This window comes from Streptopelia decaocto (assembly GCF_964273445.1).
Source record: "Streptopelia decaocto genome assembly, chromosome: 3".
Classification (NCBI taxonomy): Eukaryota; Metazoa; Chordata; class Aves; order Columbiformes; family Columbidae; genus Streptopelia; species Streptopelia decaocto.
Window position 1 is genome coordinate 13,618,910 of NC_138656.1, and position 20,289 is coordinate 13,639,198.

At 48.4% G+C, this 20,289-nt stretch overlaps 1 protein-coding gene across 2 annotated transcripts in view; it reads right to left on the reverse strand.

Annotated features, from left to right (window-relative positions):
• Positions 1-20,289, reverse strand: part of RRBP1 (ribosome binding protein 1) — a 73,623-nt gene that overhangs the window by 39,981 nt on the left and 13,353 nt on the right. The window contains exon 1 of one of the 2 annotated variants that reach the window (XM_082048260.1): positions 12,866-13,104. The exons of the other annotated variant lie outside the window; for it this stretch is intronic. The gene's annotated coding sequence lies outside the window, so the exon portion shown is untranslated. Of the gene's footprint in view, positions 1-12,865; positions 13,105-20,289 lie in introns of those variants that run through there. 2 annotated transcript variants of the gene reach the window in all.

Sequence of the window (20,289 nt, forward strand, 5' to 3'; positions counted from 1 at the left end):
AGAACTGAAATAGGCACAAACATTTCTATTCTCAGCAGTCATGAGAATGTGGAGAGTTTTTTGGGGTTTTTACACACTGCAGGCAAACCAGGCAGAGCAAGTCTCTCCACCACAGGCAAGACCTGGACTGACAAGACCCACAAATGCAAAGGGCAGCTGTAGGCAGAGAATGACTCCATGTTCAGCCCTTCAGGCAAAAGCACAATGGTTGGTGTCCAGTCCACAGTTCTCCCATGAGCATCAGCTGGTTAAACCTGCCAAGGACCTTCTCACACTGAAATGCTCAGAACCAGAGATGGGTCCAGACAGCACTGGTGTCCCAAGCCCCACAGGTCCCTGTTTCCCCAGCTGGAGGTCACCCTGCCCAGCCACTCACCTTGCTGCGAGCCGGGGAGTAACCCCATGCCTGAGAGATATGGGGCTGGGCTCTCTTGAGTGGTCTTAGCGAAGCTTTTGCCATTTGCCCTGAGTACTTCATTATTCACCTGGGCAGGGACGAGCATGCACTGCCCCAGCCAGGCACCCAAGCAATGGGGATGTGGGCTCACTCTTGCTGTCTCCAGCCAAATGAATAATTGATTGTCTGCTTCAGTGTGGAACAACAAGGGCAGAGTGATACATGCGTGTGAGGGGAAATGTATGTCAAGGAGTGAAACCTGGAGCAGACAAAGCTGGGATGTGAATATGGGTGTCCTCTGGCACCATGGCGTGGATGTGCTCAGAGAACAGCTCCCTCCCCAGCTGTGTTTCGGGTCTGCAGGCAGATGTTCAAAACCCTTGCTTGCCTTCTGCTCACTGATACCTATGTGGTTCACAGCTGGTTCACCCCACAGCACTCCTCCCACCACCCACAGTCACCAGTTGGTCTGTTCTTCGTTCTTCCCCATATGTTTTTAGGACATCAAGCCTATACCTCCCACCATGGTGTTTTCTTCTGATTCTTGCACTGTACTGCTGATCCAGGCCATGGGGTCACAGAATCACAGAATGGATGGGGTTGGAAGGGACCTCTGGAGATCATCTAGTCCAACCCACCTGCTAAAACAGGTTCACCAGAGCTTATTGAACAGGAATGTGTCCAGGCAGGTTTTGAATGTCTCCAGAGAAGGAGAATCCACAACCCCTCTGGGCAGCCTGTTCCAGTGCTCTGACACCCTCAAAGTAAAGAAGTTTCTCCTCATGTTTAGATGGAACCTCCTATGCATGAGTCTGTGCCCATTGCCCCTCATCCTATCGGTGGGCACCACTGAGAAAAGTCTGGTCCCATCCTCTTGACACCCGCCCTTGAGACATTTATAAGCAGAAATAAGGTCCCCTCTCAGCCTTCCCTTCTCCAGATTGAACAGACCCAGCTCCTATATTATCAGTATAATTTGCTTTCACCCCACATTGAAGGAGTTCTCCCTAACTACTAATTTTCCCAACTCCTGCCCAGAGGCAGCATCCAGCCCAAATCCAGAGGTCTGTGTACCCTGTTGTTAAAACAACCAAAGTGGTGGCGATTATCCACGGTCGTCTTCACCGCTATAAAGTTTTTCTTGGGTTCAGTTTGAAAATCCCTTGCTCCAGGTAAAGTTTTTCAGTTCCTAGTTATTTTTGCATCCACAAGTCTTTGGCTGATGGTGAAGAAGCTGTTGTTTAGCCCTGGAACGGCTCCAAATCTTTCCACTGGATGTATTAGTTATCCTAAATTCATGACCATCGCCGAGGTATTTTTAGCTCTGCACAGCAGTTGTGAAACAAACCCTGCCACAAGGCAGGGGGACAGTCTGCAGGACTCCCTGAGGTCCCTCGCAGCCCTCCTCCTTCCTTCTGAAGATCCAGGCACAATCATGCAGACGGCCATGAAAGCCTATCTAGGGAGCCAGCCAGGACTGTGACCAAGTGCCTCGCCCCATGCAATCCATGTCCAGGCTGCAGCTGAACATGCAGACAGGCATGATTTGTGTTTTCTTACAGCTCAAGGGCCAGCTCTGCCTGCGCTCAGTGGTTATTTCAATCCTGAGCCCTTGGGGAGGTGGGGAGCTCCCTGCCACCCTTGTTCCCACTGTGGGACTGCTACAGAAACACACCACAAAAGCTGGGAGGAGTTAGAGCAGAGCAGTTCTTTGCTTCAGGCTTGCCTGCACTATGGACATGATGTTGTGTTGCACACCAGCTGGGCTGATCCTCCAAGCGGCCCCACATCCACACTTGATCCCTTCAGAGCCTGGAAGCAGGCTCTCCTTTTTTATAAAAGCAGGGATCAGTACATCTGGCCTCCCCTCAGCTCCCTGGCTGTCCCTCCCAGCCCATATGTCTTGCCAAGCTCTCCCTGGTCTGGGTTTAATAAACAGCGGCTCTGCTCCAGCGATGGAAACTGGATGCTGCAGTGGAGCATGGTGCAGGGCCATGATGTGACCACAGGGATGTTGCAGCAAGAGCTTCTGGGATGTTCCTCTCCCTCCTCACCCATGTTTCTGTGGTGGCACAGGTGAGGTTTGTATTAGAAAACATACCACTTAATTGCACAGCTGCTGAAGATGGGCATCGGGTTGTTCAAGGACAGAGCCACCCCAGAGTCAAGGATGGGTTTTGGTGGAAGCCAGGTTCCCCAGGTGGCTCCTACTTTGAGGATCTCTCATGGGCTGGAGCAAAGTGCTGATGTGGCACACATGAACTTTGGAGATGAGGCCACAGTAGTTGGCAGTAATGTCATATGACTTGCAAACCAAGTTTGGGCCAAGCTCTTTCCCTCTAAAATAGGAGTCACAGTTATATGGGAGAAGAATTGCTCTTGGTCAGCTGGGTTTTCATGCAGGACTTGGGAATGGCCGTCTTTCTCCAAAGTCAAAGAAGGAGTGGATATCTTGTGAGCGAAGCAGTTATACCTTGAGGGCAAGATGAAATTCAGCAGTGCCAAGGGCAAGACTGTGTACCTGGAGACACAGTGAAGCCCAGGGGAATCCCTGTGCAGGAAAGAGAGGGCTGCGGGAGAGGACATGAGTGTGCTCAGGTGGGGGTGTTCAGGGCACAAGAGGGAAACCTGCCATACCAGAAATCACTCCAGACTCCTGGTGGCATTGTCCTTGGACCTCTCCTGGATGGTGGCTGCAGTTCTAGTTGCTCATTTTCAAAGGAGGAACCTAATCCCTCCAGGAACAGCTGATAGGTAGGGCCCAGGGGCCATTAGGAAATAAAGACTAGGAGTTACAAAGGAAACAAAGAGTTTAGCTATTCACCTTGCCAAAATGAAGGTCAAGAGAGAACATGATGGGAAGCGTGCTAGGGAACAGCAAAGGGTTGAGTCTGTGCTGGTAGGGAAACACGTGGGTACCAAACCACAGGGTTTCAACATGTAAAACGTGGCTCCTGGTGGGGCCTTATGCTCCTTGTGCGCATGGGGAGTGTGAGCACAGAGCCCCTAAACAGAGCTGCCAGAGAGCAAACGTTTGTGGAAAGAATATCACAGCATGACTGTCCTCAGTGGAGGAGTCCTCAGCTGCACGAGCCAGTAGCTGCTGGTCAGCCCCTGCTCTTGTACTAACACCTCCACCTAGTAACAAGGAGCATGTCTGTACTTTATCTTATTCTTTCCCTCCCCTTTCTAGCCACTCCAGAAATGGCAGAAATGGCAACCAGAAGCCAAAATTCAATGACTTTGTCTTTGGGTCCACTGATGATCAAACTATGACAGAAGTAGATGGCATTGATGAGGAGCAAAGAGTTAAGTTAGCCGATGAAGGTTTTGAAAAGGTAAATTCTTTCCTCCCCAGCTACTTTCCTGCTGGCCTCATCAAGAACATCACATTCTTGTGGCATACTTTCTTCTCCCCTCCTGGCCATAACCAGTCTCCCACTGTCTAAGTCCATGTGAAATCTGGTGGAAGATTGCTCCAGGCCATTTCAAGGCATTATGACATGCACTTTGCAGCAGGCAAGGTCAAATATCGGTGTGGTTCACCAGTTCCTCCATCCCTCTTTGAAGATGTTTTAAGCAGAACTTAAACCTGCTCTGTCGGAGAATTTACTTAAACAGACTTATCTCCACAGAGAGACGGTTATGAAGCTATATCACCTCCTCTGGCTCAGCCAGCAGTGACTGAGTGTTAACCAGCTGATTTTGGACCTCCAGACACATCTTCCAGGGATAAGGTTTGACACCAAAGAGATGTGCCAATCAGTAAGTTCAGCCTGTCAGTTGCATGCCTGACCAAACCCACTCTGCAAGAAGTTCCTGATCTTCATGGCACTCAGGAGCCAGGTGAGCAACTGGCATAGGGATGTGGTAGACAGGCTTGGATGGCTTGAGATACCTTAGCCTGTACCAGAAGTTAATGTTCCCTTTGCTGTGATGGCAGGGATGCAATGGCATCTCTTGATGCACCACATTCCTGGCTGCTCCTGGTCTTGGTCCAGCACATGCCATGGTCCCCCAAGCCTCGCATCAAAGCTTGGGCTGTTTGAAAGTTTCCACACAGCCATGGCAAACACTGGAGAACTGCAGGGCTGCAAGACCAGCTCTCTATAGTCTCAGCATCAGCCTCAGGAAGGGCAGCATGCAGACTGACCATAGCTGGATCCATCCCGATGTAAGCTGCGCTCTGTGATGCTGCAGTGAGTGGAAAGCTGTATTACTGTGCCAGAGCAGGCTTGTAACATGAAAAACCAGCCTAAGGGCAAAGCCAGGAACACAAGTTAATTTGGGAACACAATGGTTATGCTAATCAAAACACCTTCCAGAGAAGAAGGCAAGGAAATTACCTAATCTCTCTGACCAGTGCCCAGTCAGCAGGAGCAGGGCTATATACAGCTCAAAAGAAAGGGCATTCCCATCTGGGCAAGGAGAAAAGCATAAGGAGCTATTTTCTCCAGACTTTCTTCATCCATGTTGGATGCAGGAGAGACCCTCTCTTCCCATCCCCAAACTGGCTTCAGGTCCAGATAATTTTATGCCTGTCTTGAAAGTTTGGCTGGACACAAACTGGCATGACTCCAGGAGCTGGAATTTAACAAGAAACTTCTTCAGAACTTACAAAATATTACTAGATGCATTGCAGTAATTCAGGGACGTGCAGTCTGTCTTGCTCCACTGCCAACAGATTGCAATGGGGCAATTGCTGGTAATATCAAGGGAACTCTTGTTGCTTTCCATGTATAACCTTAGCAGGGTTCATGCTCATTGCCTGACTCAACATATGGAAATTTTAATCCAGCTGAAAGCAGCCCAGGAAGGACCTTCTAACATGCCAGTAACAAGCACAGCTCTGAGGTTTGAGAAATCCCAGGGCATGGCCCCAGATGGAGAATTTCAGGTATTTTAGGGATGCTACCACTACAGAGCACAAGACGATATAAATGCACTTACAGGGTTAAATAAAAAGCCACAAAGTACTCCTGGCTTAAAAGAAACATGCTTCTTCTGAGGACAGGCTTCTCTGGTTTAAGCTCTCCCACATTCACAAACCTTCTCTGCTTGTTGTAACCATATCTCAGATGTGAAATGGGTACAACACCTTTGCTCCCCTGGTTGAAGCAGCCTTTGGGGAGAACAGAGGCATTTGCTGTCTGCAAGTACCTTTTGCCTGGTGCAACTGGAATAAAGCACAGGAAAGAAGTCCACGTCTTCAGCTGTACACATGAGAGTGTGTCCATACTGGTATTGCGTGCAGATGGCAACACCAGTTGGGGACTGAGTCAGAAGGGTGACTCTCTGGCTTGTGACACCAAGACATTGCAGGCATAGACACTCTGCAGGAGTACACACACTGCCGTAAAGACAAAACTGGGCTTACGTGATCTACTTCCCATCAGCAGCTAACCTCCAACCAATCCAGCAAGTGGCTGTAGGCTTCAAAGATACCGACGCAAACAGGAGAGGTACCAAAGAGGCCACGAGTACTTTGGTTATGTGAAAGCCAGGACAAGCAGTTGGGGACAGGTCTGAACATTGCATGGGAAGAGCAGCAGGGATGGCCTGGTTTCCCACCCAGCAAGAGCGGCACAGCAAAGCCTGAGGGCCACAAGACAGATGTACCTCAGAAGGTCAAAGGGAAGAGGGAACTCAAAGCACAGCAGCCATCACCCTGCCACGCCAACTCCTCTTATTTCTGTGCTGGTTTTGCCAGGAACCAATGGGGAGAAAGTGTGTATGGTGTCCACAGCTGGAGATTTGGATGTACCTGGAGGGACAGCAAAATCTTGGCACAAGAGCCAGGAAGGGAAAGCTAAGTCCTGAAGGGGTTTCTTGTGCTTCATGGTTCAATCAAAGCTGCAGACAGAAATAATGCCTTTCATCCAGGCACTCGCCTCCAGACAGACAATTTGGTTTTATGTATTTATTTATATTGGTTGCATCACTCCAACACACAGCAATTATCATTAATGAGTCTCGCTCACTTTGGGTCTGCTTGGTCATAAGAAGCAGGAAAAGCAAATGGACCCTTTCTAGAGTCATCCTCTTGGGCTGCTTGGTGGCACTGGAGCACAACCCCACAGGGAAAAACATCTCCCTGTGGCTTTGTGTCATGTCTTTATGGGCACGCTACTAATGGCAGTTTCCAGTATGTCACAGCAAACCACTGCAACACACTTTGAGTACAAAGGCAGTACCATCAACCCCAGTTTTCAGGAGGAGAAATGCAGGCAGAGAGAGGATGCAACTTCTACTAGGTCTGTCCTGGTTGGTAATATCTCCCAGGTCCTAGCTGAACGTGCTGACTCCCCAGCGAGCATGGCATCGTCCCACCATTCATGTCTTTCAATACAATACACAGGGGTTCCTCCCAAAAATTCACGTTCCACACTCATATAAGAAAAATACACCCAATAAGTGGCATATTTTTCTGGAGTAGAAAAATTCCTGTTCTGGATATGGAATTCCCTTTTCCCCCCACCCTCACAAATTTTAAGGGGCTTTCTATGGGAAAAAAATACCTTGTATTTTTTTTTCTGTTTATTTTCTCCTCTTTCCATGTTTCTCCAGCCCACAGACTCTAAAGTGACAACCATGGAGTGTGGAACTGATCTGTGAGCCAGCAGTGGGGGGGAGATGGGAAGTCAGTGGATGCCGGTGTTGGAGGAAAGACCAGGGGAGGCAGGTGGCCCAGGAGCCTCTCCTCCAGCACAGAACACGAGTGCTCCATCAGCTCCCACGGTGCAGAAGGCGCCATGGTTGGACCCCTCATAGTCCAGGGCAGCCTGGGCAGGACAGGCGGGTGTGCAGGCACACTGTGGATGCAGAAATTGGGTAGTACCTGAGGCTGGGCATGCCTGGGAGAGGTCCTCCATGGGACCAGCCTTTCTGCCCCTGTCAGCCCTCTAGTCTGCTTGAGTGGAGAGAAACCTTCACCCTTTCAGCTCAACACCACCTGAGCTTACAATACTTCCACACCATTGCTTATTCCTCTGCTTCTGTGCACTAGCAAAAAGTAGACAATCCCTCTGTCTGTATTTTGTTAAATCTCTTTACTTCAGTGTCACGTGAAGCTCCTTCCCCTCCACACACTCCTTAGGATGAATTTCTCTTGTTGGGCACAAGCATCCAACATGCACCCGCTATTGTGAGGGAGGGTTTGCAAAGAGGCAGCAGCACCTCTTTGTCTCTGCTGGAAAAACCTTGCTTTGAACATCCTGGGAGCTGCCACATCATCACTGAAATGTGTCAGAAGGTCTTGAAACCAGACACACCTAGGGATGGTTATTTACCCAGCAAAGCTGAACCAGTGTAAAGGGAGTGCTCTGAACATACTGACTGTGTAACAGGACCAGTGAACCAGATCTGGAGTAGAAGAAGAGGAGAAAAAGGAAAAAGAAAGAAAAAGAGGGGAAAAAAAAATAAGCAGCTTTCATTCCAAAAAATATAGTAGGAAACCTCAAGCTTGGGGAAAAGTTAAAACTGTGGGTGAGGTGGCACTGAATAATGCCAAGGTAAATCCTAACTCTGAATTACTCTTCTTAGTGCAGAGCTGTGTACCTGCACTCCACTGTCCGAGAACATGCTGTGCCTGCTGCCTGCAAAAAACACTTTGTACTCAGCAGTCTCTTAGTAGAACAGGGACTTTTCTATTAGGAAAAAAAAAAAAAAAAAAAGAAAAAAAAAAAGACCTCTCTGAATAAGTATATGGTTACACCCAGGTGCCAAGCTGACATATCGGCCAGGTGAGGGGTTTCAACCAACGCAAACCCAGACCTTGCTGCAGCAGCACAGTATGATGGCTGATTTTGGGGTTTGGGGAAGTTTTCAGGTGTGGGAGGCAGGGAGGAGCTAGGAGCTGTGGGAGAAATGTTCCTGTTCCAGGTTTGCCAGAGGTATCTCATTTGTCCCCAGACCCCAAGACAACAGAGCGGTATTGAATTAACACACGAGTGACTGCTTGTGCCAGCCCTGTGGTAGCAGGGGGAGGCACCCCAAAATCCTAAAAATATAGAATCATAGAATAGTTTGGGTTGGAAGGGACCTACAAACGTCATTTAGTCCAAACCCCCTGCAATGAGCAGGGACATCTTCAACCAGATCAGGTTGTTCAGAGCCCTGTTCAGCCTGGCCTTGAACGTCTCTAGGGATGGGGCATCTACCACATCTCTGGACAACCTGTGCCAGTATTTTACCACCCTCAAAATGCCCTGCTAGGCTTTGCCTTGTGTCTCCAAAGGGAGCTCTAAGGGCTGCTTACAAAACATCTCTTCCCTTAGATGCACCATCACTCATCCCCTGCCTGTTTTCCTGGCTCGCCTGCTCATATTTTAAGATATTCATGCACCACCTAACACACCAGTGACTTCAGCCTGGCCTGACACCTCAGTGCTATCATCTCACCCTTCAGGTGTGCTGACACGGAAACTGCTCTGGCAGGGGAAGCACAACCCCAGCCACCCACACTTCAGGTCTGCTCTCCTGGCAGAGAGCTGCTGCCTGCAGTTCGCATTAAGAGACGACTTTTGGCTGGTGATCACCTTGGCAAGAGGCAGCGTTATTTGGTATTTGACAAGGGCCTTCAAAAATAAAACCAGAGCGAAAGGAGATTGAATAGGAGAAAGCTGGAGAATGAGGTCATGGTGACACTGGTCAGTTTGAAGTGCTCTGATGCAGCAGAGCTGTCCCATGGGCAAATGGCCTTTGGCGTGTTCCCACCTCTCACCCAGCACACAGATGCAGCACTGATCCGTCCCAGCTGGCAGAAGTGGTTCCCATTTCCACTGCCAGGGGCAGTGACTCTCATAAAGTTAATTACTCTCTTCATACAGCATAATTAAACTGTGGGAATCACTTATAAAGAACAACATGTTGTAAACCCCAAGCATTAAGATGTGACATAAATGCCAAGATTATCTTCAAAAAACCCCTGCACTGAATCTCTTCAAATAATACATTTTGGGGTCTTTCTTACTCAGCAGCATGTGCTTAAAACTTAACAATGGGCAGGGGGTCATGCTGGGATCTCTTCCCAGCCATTTTAGTTAGAAAAGAGCATGAAGACACACACTTTCCGATAGCAGCTGTAATTTCACATATACGTCTGCTGCTGAAAGAGCAAATTTCAAGCAGAGCTTCCCAACAGCAGCCGCCTGTGCTAGAACTGCAAGAGGTCCCAGCAGCACTGCAGAAGAGGATGAGGCTGGCAGTCACCTGGAATAAAACCAGCACATTCGCTGCCGGAAAGCTGCGGCTTGTCCTCAGCTTTATATATATCGCAAGCTGTACTTTGATTCTGTATACTCAAGGGAAATATTTACCTTGAGAGCGACTATGTAAAGCTTGTCTACATAGCTACCTCTGCTCTTCATTGTATACTACTTCATCACATTCAAACACCTTCTCCAGGACATAAATGTATGCAAAAGGGTTGTCCCTCACATGGGAGTACAGGTCTACTTGGATAGCTCAGAACTGCTTAAGGGCGAGAGGGACCTGCTTTAAAAGCTGGGATTTTTCTATCTGATTCTCAAAATTAAAGGACCATCTTGACTCCTGGAAGAAAGACAAATAGGCATTTTCCTGTAAGTGTTAGATTTCCATTAATACATTATAAAATGATACCTGTCAACCTGCCCCAGTTCAAGTGGAAAAGCAGGATACACACTTTTTTGCAAGTCTGTAGATATTACTGAGACCACTTTGTTCCAAAGAGCAGACCAAAGGCTTTAGAATTAAATGCACTTTGGTAGCAATTCAGGCAAGATAATCAAAGCCTTGCTCAGCCATCAGCACCTGCTCTCCTTCCTGGCTGAGAAGTTGGAGGTGGCTCAGCCACCTGCCTCCTTGGAGCTGGAGGGGGTGGACTGTCTCCACTGATGGCTCTCCATTATCTGCTGGGGCTCCAAGGAGATGGACACAGAGGCAATGCAGCACCTCAGCCCTGCTCCTCCCCAGCATCTGCTCTCCAAACCACACCCTCACTTTGGGTTCCTCAGGCCATGCTGTTCTTCAGAAGATGCTAAACGCTTACAGCCAGGGCTTTTACTAGAAATGTTTCTGTATTTATTAGTATAATATTAGTATAAGAAAAGGTAGGGCTGCGCAAAATCAGATCCTTGTTGTTCATAAAATGGCTTTTCACCCTTACCTGATCAAAAAGCTGTCAGTCAAAGCAGACAACACACAGGTCTCCATGCCTGCGCTGCTGCTGAAAACCACAGTTCCAAGCTGCACACATAAAGTGACAGGAGGTAAATCAATCCTAGCTGAGCCAATCAGAACATTTGATTTATCTGTGCCCATTTATTAATTGAGTGGATTGATGAAGCAACATTCATTAATCCAGCCAGTTAAACGTTCTGCCCTACCTATGCCACTGCTCAGGAACAAGGAGTTTTGTGCTTTGGCATTCCTGTCTCCCCAGGAGAAATGCTGCCCATTATGTGGGAAGAAGCGAGGCTCATGCAGAGATCAAGGGTCATTTACAACCACAGGCAGGGATCAGGCTCAGGCAGCACAGGGGCGGCTCTGGTTGGTGCTGTGCCTGACCATGACCAAGTGAATAGACAGGTAATAAACTCAGAGCAAACACGTCTTCTGGGGAGTTTGTGCATTTGCACAGAAGTGTCTGAGGCAGACAAATAGAAGAAAAATATTAATGCTGTCTGACACTCCTGATCTTCTTTACCTGCTCCAAATTGTGGTGTTTTAAGGTTTACATGGGGCCAGCTAAAGAAGGGGACACCCAGGGACATGCATGGCCATTTTTGAGAGAGCAACACTACCTGTGTAACCAGCAGCTGCCGGGAACTTTTTGCAATCAAACGGTGAGAGTTAAAGAAAAAAGCAGCCTGGTAGCAAATATACTTAGCAAATTCAAACAGTGAACGAGTTCCAGGAAATTGAGATAACCCTGTAGGCACACATATCCTGATCAAAAGCCCATGGAGGTCAGTGGAAAAGAAAATAATGTTAGCTTTTAGCAGGTTTTGGATGAAGCCCAAGGAAAGTCAAATAAGTGATCCAGTTCCAATGACTCTCTAATTCATCCCAATTAAATAGCCCCCAACACTCACACACCTTTCCTGGCAGTTCCTCACTTGCAGCTTGGCCCCCACACTGGGAGTTTCCTATACATATATTTTTTTTACTCACTAACTGCTACTGGGTCCTGCTCTCCCAGCATGTCTCTGGTGTCAGTGGCTTTGTCACAAGACTGAGCATTTGGTGTTTCTCTCCTTGAGCCTCCTGTAATTACAAGGATATTTGAAGATTTCAAAAGGCAGCAAACTAAAACTGAGCAGCCACAAAAGTGGCGAATTTCTACATAGCTTCACAAAGTTCAAACCCAGGGTGTGGGATAAATGGGTCACCCAATGGGGAGCAGCTTCTCATGGCATGGAGAGGACACAAGCACTCCCTTCACCCTGCACCCATCAGAGTGTGGGAGCCCCCAGCCTCCCTTAGGCACCCGGTTCTCAAGCAAAGATGGGCCCAGCGTCATCTGTGAGAAGCAGCAAAAGTCAGCTCTTCACAGACTCAGCTGACCTCTGGTTACACAAGCTGCCAGCAGGCTTTGCCTTGTGCTTGCTGGGAAGAGCATTGCATGCAAGCCGACCACCAGAGGTCCACAATCCAGCAGGCAAAGGAGAAGACCCAACATCTCTTCCAACAACATTTAACCAATCTGGCAGTTTTTAAGCCCACCAGCCCTGATTCAACCACGTCAAATGCCAATGGTTGACAACGGTGAATCACTTCACATCATCCACCCTCCAGGATAATGACATGGTCATTGAGTCAGATCCTGAGCTGACGTGGGAGCCTCATGCCCCATCCACATCTGCAGAGCTGCAGCCTTCACTGCACTAGATCTGGACCTCTCTGCTGGGGAGTCATCCCAGCTTCAGCCATCCCAACATGCTGCACCTCTCATCTAACCTCGCCTGTTGCTAGCAGGCAGATATCAGCTCCTCCAGATAATAGCTGGTTATCATTAGGGGGATCTTACTGTCCAATTTTCCACAGCCACATGGAAAATAAGGTTCAGCTGATGGCTTAAACACCCCTTCTAATCCACCTGTAAAGCAAGAATTTGGGTCTGTTGATAAAAACTCTCCTTTTGAGAGTTTTGCTGATCCAACCTACGTTGTCCACGATTTTCCGTGTTGAACCCAGTCTCTGATGGCATGCACCAGCCTACATGCACTGTGCATGGTGCAGAAACATCTCTACTAGACAACTGCCTCTATGAATATTGAAATTATTTGAAAAAGTAGAAAAAACCTACAACCCTTCCTCCTCCCAGGAAAACTCCCATTTGATAAACGTGGCAATTTCTGTAATTCCTGCCCCCTCTTGGAGGTATGATCTGTGCTCTCCTTCCATGGCCCAGGCAATGCTGGTATGGCCAGACCGTACAGAGCTCCATGACTGGCTGGAAGTATTGCAGATTCCTGAGATGCTCACCTGAAGTTCATTGGGGTTTTCTTTTTCATTCCTTCTCTTCACAAAGTTCTTCATTTGTTTCAAACACAAAATCCAAAGAGAGCAAGTGAAATATCTTTTTTTTAAAGAGGACAGCCTCAGTTTTCCCAAGAGGTGAGCAATTTGGTGTCTCTCACTGCTTTGGATGCTCCAGGTTTAAGCAGGATCCTTGTTTCGGGTGCTCAGCAGGCAGTGGACTTGGCCTGAGCACTTTACTTTTAAAACATGGCAGATTTTTCTTCACACTCTTTAACTGTGATGGTCTGGATTAAAAAAAAAAGTAGTTACAGTGCCTGCTCCAGAGACCACTGACATCATCAGCAAATTGCTCCTGCCTTCAGTGGGCTTTGAATCAGTTCATAAATATGCAGCCCAGCCCATCCACATCAGCAATACCACAGTCAGAAATGAGTTGAAGCATCCTAGAAATCCAGAGAGGCAGGGGGGCAGGGAGGGAAACAAACAAGGTGACATCTAGGAAAAGAAATGTGCTGCAAGTCAGCAGCTGCCTCAGAGCTGGAGGACAAGGAGCGGGGGAAATTGCTTGGCACCACCACCGTGGAGTTAAAGGGACAATTGCCCTGTCAATACGAGCATTATCCCACTCCAGCTGGGTCACTTCAGTTTCTCACTCATGCTGACAAGTTTTACTGTCCCTGGGCTGTCAGGGCAAGCTCAGCAACAGTTTTCCAACAGAAAGACCCTTGTCAAAGGAGAAAGTGTCTTCCTAAGAACAATATGTTTATATGAGAAAACACAAACTTTTATTTCTAAGCACTCCCTTCCCCCACTGAATTTATAACATTAAAATAAATTGGAGAAAAAATAAGACTATTGGGTTTTTTAATCACAGTATTTATCAAAGAGCAGCTTTCATGATGCTGGAAAGGAAATCAAGTTGAGCCTTTGGAAAACTTTTCCTGGAAAAGGCTCCTTTTTTTAAACATGGTTTTAGTATAGTTTCTTAAGGCCATAAAACTAAAGCAAGAGTTGCATCTGCGCATCATTCTCCCCTCTTTCAACATTTTAACCAACTGAGCTTTTCCAAACAGATTTCACAGAGGGTGTTAGGTGGTTTATTTGCTGGAAGCAACTGGAAGGCAGCCGGGCTGCAACGGTACCCGGTGCTGTCTGTCCAGCTTTGCCACCCACAAGACCCATGGCCAGTGTCTGCCTGTGGGCAAGGAGAAAAGTTAAGGCTGGATGACACAGCCTGCTTCAAGGCAGAGTTGTTTGAGGATTTCTGTGCCTGCCATCCGCTCCCTGGAGTCCTCACGTGAACGAGGCAGGTGGTGGGTTGTGACCCACATGCTTCCCACCCACGATGCTAGTGACAGCGCAGGTCCAGAGCTGACACCAAAAATCAGCCCTGTTCAGGGTTGCTGCCAGTAGTGTAATGCACCCCACTAGTGTGGCAGTGACCTGTTCCCTCTCCCTCCTGAGAGGGTTTGGGCTTAGGCCAAGTCTTTGTGCAACAGCATGAAGGTCAAGACTGGGTTCTGCTAATGATACAGACTTAGCCCTTGACTCCAGAGGAACATCCCTCTATTATGGTTCTCCTCAGGTGCCGCACAGGAAAGCCACACAGCGAGTCAGACACACACACTTTCACGTCACAGCAGAGCCAGCTTGCCCACATTTGCCCATTGTGGAAACCATCACCTGGCTGGCAGCAGGGAAAGCCCTGGATGGATTGCCCTGGCTAGGGGCACCTACTCTTGACTGCTTATGTGGGGAGATTGTGGGTTACAGCAGTTTCAAGGGGGCATCCCCTGCCGCAAACTCACATGCCTCTTTCCCCAGCTTTTTTTCCCCACCACAGTTTACATCTCACCAAATCAAAGGCAGCAGATCAGATCTTCTTTCATCTGGTTAGGTCTGCTTCACAGAAATGGTGGTTACATGCATAAAATGAAACTCCTCTTGTCTGTGCCATCCTTTGCCCCAGCACCTCCCAGCACCAAACCTCCTCTGACAATGAGCCTGAAGGGCACCGTGTTCAGACCTTCTTCTCTTTCAAGCCAAGTGACCCTGAGATGGTTTCTTTCTTCTTCCTTTACTGAGACACAGTATGATCTTCTGGCATTTTTGAGTATTACACCTGAAATTTCTATTGACTTCTTAGTTCTTTAGTGGAGTTTGTGACTCTGCCAGGGAGGGCTGGGACACACATGCCTGAGGGCCATCAGCGCTACAGGGTTATTTCCCATCTTGCCCATTCCCAGAGCTATAGATCCCCAATTTTTCTATGGGAAGGACTAGAAGGATTCATTTCTCAGGCCTTCTCTTGGTGATTTTATCCAAGGAAAAGAGGCAAGCTGGTCAAATCACAAAGCTAGCCTAATACTCTGGCCAAAGCAAAGCAATTTCTTCTGATGCATGACAGAGAAAAATTAAGTCTCAACTACACTGATGCATACAGAAACAGGCAGAGAAATGCAAGATGCCCACCTAGAACTAAAGAAAGTGACACAGAAGGAAGAGAGATCCATCTTTCCATCAGAGGTCATAGCAGTCACCTCGCAGGCTTGTTTGAGTATTCCCTGGTCAAAGAACAGCCCTCCCTTGACACAAACAGGTGTTTGTAGGGCTGCTGTGATTCTCCCATCTCAGCACTGGCTCAGATCAGGTGCATGCCAGAACTTAACTTCTCTGAAGGCCAACACCAAAGCACCTGAAGGAGGCTATGACAACAGCTTGCCAGAAAAGCTGAGCAGGGCATGTCCTGCAGCTTTTCAGGCTCATGTGGTCCTCTTAACCATGGCTTGACTCTGTTTGCTGGTATGTAGACCTCTGAACACACACACACACACACACACACACACACGCACACGCACACGCACACGCTCACACACGCTCACACACACGCTCACACACGCTCACACACACACACACACAGGAAAACAGTTAGAAATGGAGTTTAGTAAGAAGGTAGGACAGACTGTACTGGTTGGGCACAAGGCACAGCCAGATAAATGTGGTGACTAGCAGCCTGTTTACATATGACCAGCCCTGACTATTTTCCCACATTTCTTTCTCCCCAAATTGCCTTGATCCCTCCTTTTCTCTGCTTTTGGTTAGTCCCCTAAACTTCCAATTGCAAACCTTGAGTAACATCAAAATATTCTTCATCTGCAGCCCATAATGTGTCACATACCCACAGGCCATGCCACCCTCAGTCCAAAAGCAGCTCCAAGAGCAGCTGCTCTTGGTGCTGAGTGTCACCTCCCAGCTGGGGGCTGATAGCATTGCTGGGAAAGACTTAGGAGGGACCGTGTCCCTTTCTCTGACTGGGTTATGGGGTTCTCCCACCTGCCACTGTGCCCTTAAACTCCTTCTTGTCTGTGGAGATGAGATTTTTATCACATAAACTAGAAAATTTTTCCTTCCAGACTTGGATCCCATTGTGCAGTTTTGGGGCTGAGATAGAACCCTGTTAATTATGCCTAGGAACTGAGGACAAGCACTCGCCTAGCTAGACCATAGCGAGCCCCTGAAGTCAGCCTTTACAAATATGAGCCTGAAAAGCTTATGGTTACACAGCTCTAGATGCAGCTTAGATTTACAGGTTTTCAGCTTTAACTGTCCCCACATGTGCATGGAAGAGTCTTGGGTTACCTCTGCATGAAGGTGAGGACCTGTGCAGAGCACTTCTCTCTGAGTGAAACCTTTAGTACTCTGCAGCACATGATCCCAGTGAGTGCAAACGTCCTGCAGAGACAGGAAGGGACTGCTGTGACCCGCTGTCTTAAAAGTGTTTAAAGGGAAAACCAAAAGAAATCAAAGCAACCTGACCCCAGAGGGTTAAAGCAACCCATACCTCGGGAAGCAGGTGGCAAGTATTGAAGGCTCAAGGCTGGCTTCACCAGGCCAGGCTTTTGAGCTCTTGCATTTATAAGCAAGAGCCGTAATCACCACGCTCTCAGCTCTGTAGTGGGCATGCACTCACCCTTATTAGTCAGAAATCCCATCCGTCATTAAACTGCATTCCCATGAAAAGTTTGACTGCCAGTTAAAGCATCCACACACAGAGGAAGGTTTTCCTGCAAAGCCTCTGCATACCTCCCCTTCCAGCAAGGGCTGGGTGGTAGGTCTAATGGGAGAGGGAGGGAACAACACTGTGCAGCTTCCAAGGCTTGCTTTTTTGAGCACATTCCTGCTTGAAGACAAAGGTTTCCAGCTCCTTGAAGTGTTTCAGAGAGCCACACCAGGAGCTGCTGAAAGGCCTTGGGCCAGACTACCCACAGCTTCATCTCTGCCACTCTGTAAACTGATGTGCTTCTGCTCATCCACCAGATCACCAGAGGAAGACCCAGTCTGCTCTATTTTCTTATAGTTATTTCCTCTTTCCCAGAGCATTTTTAAGTGTCAGGTTTCCCCTGTATACAAAATAGTGCTTTTTCCCCCATCCTTGGGCAGCTCAACACCTAACAGTAATCATTTTACAGAAGCCTGGTGGTTTAAATTATGTCATGTCTGTTCTGATTGTCATTCATAATATTGGATTAGCTGTGCTGCAGCCAGGCCTGTAACAAGGAGGAGGTCCCATCCTGCCCAGTGGTGTCCAGATGTGTGGGCAGACACAGGCCCCTTCACATTTTGCTCCCTGGGAAGCTGATCCGCACCAAGAACCTGTCCCACAGCAGCTGGAAACTGCTGTTAATAAGCTCTGAAGCAGTGGAGGCTGTGTCCCCTCCAGCCCCAGCCAGGGGGGTTTGCTTCTTCCAGCAGCTGAGCTTTTATGGCTGAAGCTGTCAATCTGCAGACACAGCACCAACTCCATTCACACCTCTGCTCCTTCCAGTAATGTTGGGAGAGAGGTGAGTAAATAACACAAGATATGTCTCAGCATTAACATCCTGGGCAGAAGCCGCAGGGGAGAAGTGCCATGTAGGAGTGCACTGGAGCCTGAATTGTGGCAGGAAGACACACTCATTTATTTTTCCAGGTAACAGTTCTCGTGATCTTGTCATCTGGGGCTTTTCTGGCCAGCCTTGAAGGTCACCATGCTGATGTGCATTAGCCAGGACACAGTCTTGTGTTCGATACAAGGCAGCATGTCATTGGGGTGTATTAGCAAGGGCCTGACCCTCTGATGCTGCAGCTCCCACAGATGTCCAGGGTATGCAACAGCAGCCATGCCAGCTCCAGGAGCCTCTACTGCTTGGGCAGCATCAGTTGGTATTTTTGGTGCTGCTTTTCCCAAGAGATTTTAGGGGCTCATGCCAGGGGAGAAAGACACCACCTCCTTCCTGCATGGATGGCTTAGACCAGCTCCTGCTGCTTGAACCATGACAGCCAGAGCAGGGCAGCTGTAACTGTGATGCCCTCAGGATGCGGGAGAGAGTGCAAGGACTCAGGGGGTTAGTGAACTTATGGCATGGTCCTGTGCTGCCATGGGCAGCTCACCCCTTCCCTTCAGCCAGTTACATGCTATGGTTCACCGTGTCCCTGACTAGGAGGACAGTCTGATCAGGGAGTGGATCCAGCTTAAAAAAATAGTCAATATTGGGGAGAGAGAAGGAGCGGGAATTACTTTCAGAGGTAGGACCCGCTCCAGGTCATGCTGCTGTCATGGCATTTCTCCCAACCTGCCTGCAGTGATGGAAGCTGAGGGGAGACAGTCTGGTTTGAGGGGAGGGGAAGGAATTTGGTAAAGCAGCCAAGCAATGCCGCATGAGCGCATAGTGAGTAAGTGCGTGTCCTACCCCAGCTGCCAGCTTCACACGCCGCCAGCCACACAAGCTTCCCAATCCCTAGGGCTCTGCTTAACACGTGCACTCACAATTTCCTATTGGAAAAAAAAAAAAAAAAGAGAGAAGGAGATTTAAAGTAGGTCTGAGGGAAACATCCTCTCCTCCTTTCCAACTAGCCAAGAAGTACGAGCAATAAAAGGCCAGTTCTGCCTGCTCCCCAGTGCTCTGTTTTATTTGCCTTTCCAACACGTGGAGACTTTTGGCTGGCACAGCAGTATTTTAAAAAGCTGAACTTCCCAGCTTTCCGGGGCGGTGGGGCAGGGCGGGGAACACACACTCGATGCATCCCTGGCATCAGTGCCTGTGTGGACCCCCATCTGTGTGGGATCAGATTTGCCCATTGTCCTTCTTTGCAGCTAGAAGTACTTACACAAACATCTCTCTAAACACCACCAAGTTCATTTTTACTTTGGCTTTCACAAGCTGACACAACACCAGAAACTGCAATACTGGTGTGAAAGTGAAGCCCCAGATGGTACGTCCTGAATGAAAACAGCTTTGGGGCTGAATGAGAGCCGTGCTGACCTGCAGATATGGCAGGAAACAACAGCACAAGGCTCAGCGTGAACCCAACCATGCTGGAGGACACGCTCATGCTCCTGCCACAGCCTGGCCATGTCACTCAGAACATACCATAAACCTCCAGGCAAGAGACCTGAGGGAAATGGCAACATGGCCATGACGGTATGAAAATTTGGGATGTCACAGGGACAAATCCACCCAACTGCTACCTCTGCAGCCAGTCTGCCTTACACCAGTAGCACTTCCCAGTGGTTTTGGGGGCACAAGGCAGAAAACAACACCCTACTTGATGGAGAATGGGAAGATGAAGCAAGAGCTGATGGTTGATCACTGAGATGGTGAATGGCCCTGCTCCTCACAAATGCCACTTTCCAGCAGCTCTGAGTGATCAGCATATTGACATGGATATCTTTAAAAGCACACATCGAACATCCATTGAGCAGATACGGCTCAGAGTTTGAAACAAAAAAAGATCAAGGGCCACACAGTACAAAAAAAGTGAGTGTAACCCCCTGACAGGTGTGTCTTCCCAGCTCTGTCTCTAAAAGGATGCAAGCACAGGTTAGAAGACCTTAGCTCTTCTTAGGGATTTTTACCCACTTCAACATAAGAGTGTGGCATTTGAATTAGCATATTGCAACCAGAACCAGCACCGATAACCTGTTCTGCTGGACACTACAAACACACATAGCAGAGACAGCAACCAAGCTGAAAGTATAATAGAAGGGGAGGTGGCCCCAAGGCTGCCTCTTTCGAAACACAAAGGTTTCCAGTGAGCAGGCTGCTGAAGGAAGGGAGCAGAGGGGGAAGAATATGTTTCTTCAGCCCACCTCCACATCCCACAGCATAAAGGGACCCAGCTCTGGTCCCATCTGGGCAGTCGCCCTAATGGACATCCTCACTCCAAGCTGGGCCTTGGGTCTCTACAGGCATTGACTGTGAATTCACTCTTGGGATTCTTTTTTCCAGGCCTTGAAACTGAAGCTGGGCTTCCCAATGATGAGTCGCTCAGAACTAGGCAAGATTCCTATTTGACCTGCTTGATTAATGCCACCACACTGTCCTCTCTGGTTTACCACCATGAAGCAAGGAGACACTGAATTAATGTTGTTTTGGCAGGTGCTGGTG